This window comes from Leptonychotes weddellii, chromosome 6 (assembly GCF_054177405.1).
Source record: "Leptonychotes weddellii isolate Sample4059 chromosome 6, ASM5417740v2, whole genome shotgun sequence".
Classification (NCBI taxonomy): domain Eukaryota; kingdom Metazoa; phylum Chordata; class Mammalia; order Carnivora; family Phocidae; genus Leptonychotes; species Leptonychotes weddellii.
This window is the reverse complement of record NC_138374.1, coordinates 117,389,488-117,396,010: the sequence shown is the minus strand read 5'-3', so window position 1 is coordinate 117,396,010 and position 6,523 is coordinate 117,389,488. Positions and strand designations below refer to the sequence as shown.

At 33.3% G+C, this 6,523-nt stretch overlaps 1 protein-coding gene across 1 annotated transcript in view; it reads right to left on the bottom strand.

The window, feature by feature from the left end:
- KCNT2 (potassium sodium-activated channel subfamily T member 2) overlaps window positions 1-6,523 on the bottom strand; it is a 214,330-nt gene that overhangs the window by 114,547 nt on the left and 93,260 nt on the right. The window lies entirely within an intron of this gene.

Genomic DNA, 6,523 nt, shown 5'->3' with positions numbered 1-6,523 from the left:
TGAAAGAAATCTGTTCCAATTTGAACTTTCTCTGTGGCCACAGAGAATAGTGAATAAAGAATATCTCTGAATAGACATGAAAACACGAAGGAGTTATTCTCTAAGAGCAGAATGAGTGTCTAATAAGGAATTTATTATGAGGTCTCTGCCATTCATGTCTGACAGAATTTCATCATTGCTATGGACCAATGACTGCTGTGTGTTTCCATTTCTTCCTTTTTCCAAACATCAATATTTCATTACAATTTTCTTGTTTTACTATTTTATATTCATATGCGATGGGGGTAGAGGTAGCTAACTAATTTATTAGTGTGTGTGTGGCCAGACCCTGAGGAGCCACACCTAGAACTGACTTTGCATTGCCCAGATATCCTGGACTTTAAGTTGGATGCAATAATTGATACAGCTCTGTGGAATATTTTTCATAATAATGGATGAGTCTCTCAATATATAGGGAAAATATTGTACATGAATACTTAGGTGGATAAGGATTTGAACCGTGGCAGAAACTACTATCATTCTTTTTCGTTCTCTCCTTCTTCTTTTCAGTAATAGAAGCTCTTATTTCCTCTCACCCATCTCCAAATTTTAGCTGGGTGCATGGCTGCCCAGGTAGAAATTACATTTTTCAGCATCTCTTTAGTTAGAAATGGTCTCCTGACTAGGTCTGTCCAGCTTCTGTATTATTTTTTGGTGAACAAAACCACTTTCCCTAAACTCTTCCCCTCTTGTTGGTGAGACCAAATAATGGGAAAAGCTCAATTTTGATTATGCAGACAGAGATAACTCCTTAGCAATGATAAAATTGGTCCATTTTTTTCTTTATGTTTTCTAATTCCCCTCCCTTGTTGAAGAAAGCATTTCCTCTTTCAAAATTATGTGCATCTCATATCTTCTTATCATTTTAAAGTTTCTGTGTATTTGTTTTGATTTAGATCCTTCTTGTTTGTGGCTTGCTGTTAAAGCATGAGCACCGGAGATCAAGTGTTGTCACCTCTGAGTGTGCCAAGCCATGGGCAAATATTGATCCCTCTGAGCCCAATTTACCTTATTTTTAAAATGTGAATAATAATAGTATGTGCCTCATAGGATTTTCTGAGAAGAAAAGGAGACAATGAGTATGCAAGTATATATCTTCACATCATGCTTATTAAAAAAAAGACTTCAATAAACTATCTTGAAATAATGCCAATAATACATTTAAAAAATATAAGTAGCAAAACAATATAACATAAATTTATTGTTCTGGAATTAAAACATGATCCTAGTTTTATAAAAATGCTGACTTCTGCATGTATGCTCATATGCTCACATGTATGTCTGAATAAACACAAAAAAATGTAAGAGCAGGAATCAAACTATTAACAGTAACTACCTCAAGGAGTGGGCAAATTTTCAAAAACTATGACTTTTAAAATAGGATTATGTGAATTCTTGGTTTCTTTTTATTGTTAAGTTTATTATTTTTAATGTAAAGGCTTTTAAGATGAGCGATTATAATTAAAGATACAAGTTTATAGATACATATGAATCAAATCTGTTTTCAAGTCCCTTTTACTTTATGGAAAATAAAATTGTTAATTACATTTTAACAAGTCAGAATCTTTTTTTAAAGTCTGCCTCAGTATTTTCTGAGCTCTTGTATGATTTCAAATACTAGAAGCTTCTTCCATGCAGTTGCTAGGTAACAGGTCTTTGGAAAGCAGTAACAACAGTGGAAAGTGCACTAAACCAATGCAGGGTTGTGATTTACAGAAATCAAATATCCTTTGGAAAAGAGCTTTTAAACAGAAACACAAAACAGGATAAATTTTAAAAATTGAATGTTATTTGTTTTTATTTTATGGGGATAAATTTATTACATAGACTGAACAAACTGTGTTATAAAATCTCTCACATATTCTTTGCTTATTATACTGTTTATAAGCATGAGCGGGTCGATTGCTATGAAAATTGCTTTTTTTTTCTTAATAGGAGAATGGATAATCTCTAGCAATTCAGCTTTATTTTGACCCTGTCACTTTAATAAATAAAATAACCAACTGGTGAATGTGTGTGTGTGTTGCATGTGTATGTGCATGCACACACATGCATGATCACACAACAGAGACTTTTGCCAATTCTAGGACAGTGAGCCATTCAACCATGAAATGTCTAAGAATAGGTTTAAGTAAACCTTTAAAAGTCATTTAGTTTCACAGGATCTAAATATAAGAATGCTTATTAAATATATAGAATTCAGCTCCATTTGACATTGGCAATTTCCTATAAAACAGATTTATTGCACCTCAATAATTCCAGATATAAAAAGCTTGCTTGATTTTCTAATTGCTTGAATCCTTGCATTATTTTAATGCTGTAATTTTTTAATGTATCATATTAATTAAATGCTCAGAAGGAGAATCAAGTTTCCTGTATTCCAGAGCAAAACAGTTTAATTGTATTAACCTCTTCTTCTTTGAAACATGTCAGAAAAACAGCAGACTTAATATTTTTTGAAAAATTATTGTCCCAGGACTCTGATTTCTTTAGGTTCTAACCAAAAGTATTCTCTCCTCACTAGCTCATGATAGTTATTGATATCATGAGAGCTAAGAATACAATTATTGAATCATCTTAATAGTAATAATAATACCAAACAATGTTTTAGCTTTTAAGCTAAATGATTCATATGTATGTGTGTATATACACATATTATTAAACCTCACAGAAGCTCTATGATGTATATTGTGTTAAACCATTTTCAGATAACAAATCAGATGTTCAGAGGTAAAATAACTTGCCTAAATCCATTATTAATTTAAATTCAAACTACCAACAGAGAACTCTACAAAAATTATACAACTTTAAAATTGATTAAACAAATGCATTAAAATAAGTGATATATTCTAGTGGTTTTCCCCTCTCCTGAACCCACTTTAAGGGTTACTGCTTGCTACCAGATGGACAAATGACTCAAACAGCCACTAAATTAAACTGATGACTGAAAAAATACAACCACTGTGTTCCCCAAACACCCATCATTTAATAAGGTAGTTTGGAAGGAATGAAGTCAAACTTGACCTTGAAATCAATTTCGTTACTTTGCAATCACACACACAAAAATTGCAGCTAGACTAAAATGATTTGAGTCACTGATTCAAAGGTATTTGGAAAGATCTCTAGATTCATTAGTAGCAAATATACTGTTATACTATGATAAATGTTAGAAAAAAAATTAAATGCAGGTGCTATAAGCAAATACAAAAGGATATCTTTCCTGCCCTGGAGCAAATCAAAAAAAGCATCTCCAAGGAGGTGATGTTTAAACTAAGATTTTAAGGATAGTTAAGAATAAATTATTTGAATGGTGAAGAAAGTGGACAGAAGTAATTTTCTTAAAAATAAAATCAGAGAGGTAGAAGGATATTGAAATTTTTATGGAAATTAACAACAAAAAAAAGGTCTAAAGATTAAGGAGAGAAAATATTACAAAGTTGCTGACAGAGCATGAGGCATTGGGATCCAGCATAGAGATGAGAAGGAAATTGTATTATAATAGAAGGAAAGCAGGAAGTGGTAAGTGAAAACGAAGCAACATTTGGAAAATATGGTAGTCAAAAATTTGAGGAAATTTTCATTTATTGGCTTCAGAGAATTAGGAAAAATGAGATAAAGTTTGAAATTGTAACTGCAAGAGCGGAGAGTATTTTGATAAGAAAATATTCCACATTGTTAAGGGCCTCTAAGCTGCCCAAGTGAGTTTGTGGTGATATGAATCTGACCCACTAGATGATTTTTTTTTTCCAGCAGTGCTCAGCCAAGGAGCAGAAAAAGAGGATCATCTATGTAGGATTTTGTTTGTGTGTATGTTTCTTTCCAATCTGGAGCCGTAAAAAATTAAAAACAAAGGAAATTAGTATAGTAATATGAGTTTGGTTGAAATTACAGCCCATAGAGTTCAGGTTATTTAAAGAGGGCAGGAGAAGAAAAGAAGGTAAGGCCCAGGGAGAAGCCACACTGATGATGCTTTAGAGCAATGCTCGTCAGCTGTTTGTGATGAAGAATCGATATTTTTTTTCTTTTTCTTAATTTCCAACCCATTGCAGACACATACGTTGTTCTATTGTGCATGACTGGTATAGAATTTACACCATGCATGACTCACCTATGATTTTGATATGAGTCTACTCACTTTCTAAAGAGATAACACAATGATTATGCACTTGGATGTCACGGTGATGTTAAATTGCTATCAAAGTTGCTAAATGCTTACTCTCAATTGCTATGCTTATCTTGTAGCCTAGCAAAGGTCTGTAGACTGAAACTGGTCTTTGAACAACACTTTGAATAGTACTGCATTAAAAGTCTTCATGAGGCAGAAGGAGCGTGTTTAGGTGGTAATGGAGGGTTGATAAGAAAAATAGAAACAAGGAAGATTGAGTTTGGATATCGTGAGGTTTGAAGAGTATAAGTAAGACTGGAAGTATTTAGGATGATGTCAAGGTCCAGGTATATACTCCATTACATATTTCTTTCACTCTAAATCTCAGGGAATTCTTGTCAATTAAACTGGAAAATGGATCTTCTGAATCAAGCATTCTATGAAGTTTAAAATACAATATCTTAGCACTTATAAAAATGCATGATAAATAGAAAAATGTTGCAAATGTTGTCCTGTGCTTGATTTAAATGATCATTAGATTTGGAGTCACAAGATATGAGTCTGAATCCCGTCTTTAAGCATGTGGTCTTTAGGCAACTGTACTTAGTATCATATTAGACAAATACATATAATTATTTACATCTGTCTTATAGAAATATAAACTTCAGGGCGCCTGGGTGGCTCAGTCGGTTAAGCGACTGCCTTCGGCTCAGGTCATGATCCTGGAGTCCCGGGATCGAGTCCCGCATCGGGCTCCCTGCTCGGCGGGGAATCTGCTTCTCCCTCTGACCCTCCCCCCTCTCATGTACTCGCTCTCTCTCATTCTCTCTCTCAAATAAATAAATAAAATTTTAAAAAAAAGAAATATAAACTTCAGATTGAAATAACACAGGGCAGCATACAGTAAACTATAGAGTCTCATACCAAGTAAATATTTTTGTTTTATAAAAATAAAGAATAAGTGGAAATATGAGCTTATATGAGTGCACACCTTTCCCTTACCAATCAGGGGAGATGCTACAATTTACCTGATCCTCCCAGACGAATGATAACCCATAGCCATATTTATAGTTGTCATGTGTAATCTGTGACAGCTGTTTTTTGGTAGTGTCATTATTCTGGACAAAATTGCAAAGGAAGCTCTCACCTCATCACTTACATTACATATTTAGTATACACTTATTAGCAACTGCTTGCTTTTTAACAGTCTCCCATAATAACCAAATCTTTCCCTTTCCTTTCAAAATGTTCTTACCAATGACACATGATAGATGATACATAGATGATGATAGATGATGATGATGATAGATGATGATAGATAGATGATAGATATAGATAGATGATAGATGATAGATAGATATAGATAGATGACAGATAGATAGATAATAGATAATAGAAGATAGATGATAGATAGATGCTATTGTCAACTAGAAGCTCATCTAACAATCTGAACGAAGTAAAAGTAAAGTACAAAAGAAGACTGAAATTTCAGTTTTACCAGGAGACTTATGTAACTTAAAAGGAATTCCTCAACGCAAAGGGAGTTTGATTTAATGGGTAATTGAGCCAAATGTTATGTCTAACTGAGTCCTTGCCTACTTGGATGTTCTTCCTCAATATCACCAACTTTCCACCAAACAGCCCCCACAATTCTTCAACATAATATTCATATCAATAGATTCCAAGAAATAAAGTAAGTTGGGCATTTCAGTCATTCACTATTCACACACTTTTTTTGACCTTAAGGGATAATTCCCTTACAAATTCTGTCTTAAAGAAAGTAACTTTTGGAAAAGTAAACTGATTTGAAGCATTAAAAGATGAATCCATGGACAATCTAGAGGCAAAAAGCATAAAAGTACAAGAAAAAGAGATAAAACTTTCGTTAGTTAAAAGCACCATAAATGCAATCCAAAGACAACTTGCAAACTGAAAAAAAATGCAATTTTTAAAATGTCAAAATGTTCATAATTTTAGAATATGAAAAACCTCTATAATTCACTAAAAGAAAAATAGTCATCTCTGTAGAAAATAAGAGTGCAGGGATGTATTTTATATATGAATGAACACACAAGTTAAATGGGCAATAAATACATGAAAATGTACAACTCTGTTAGTAATCAAAAACTGAAAATTAAAATAAACTATTAGCGACAATAGCACGTATCTTTTAACAGCACACATTTTGGAGACAGAGAACACGGATTAAAGGCCTGGTTCCACCACTTAGTATGGCGTCATCAACATTTCACTTAACATCTTTGTGTCTCCGTTTCCTCATCTGCAAAATGAGAATACCTTGAAAAACACAGGGGTTAGGGGAGCCAACCGTATGTACAGATGGCAAATGCACAAAGAACATTAGACTGCCCTAAAACT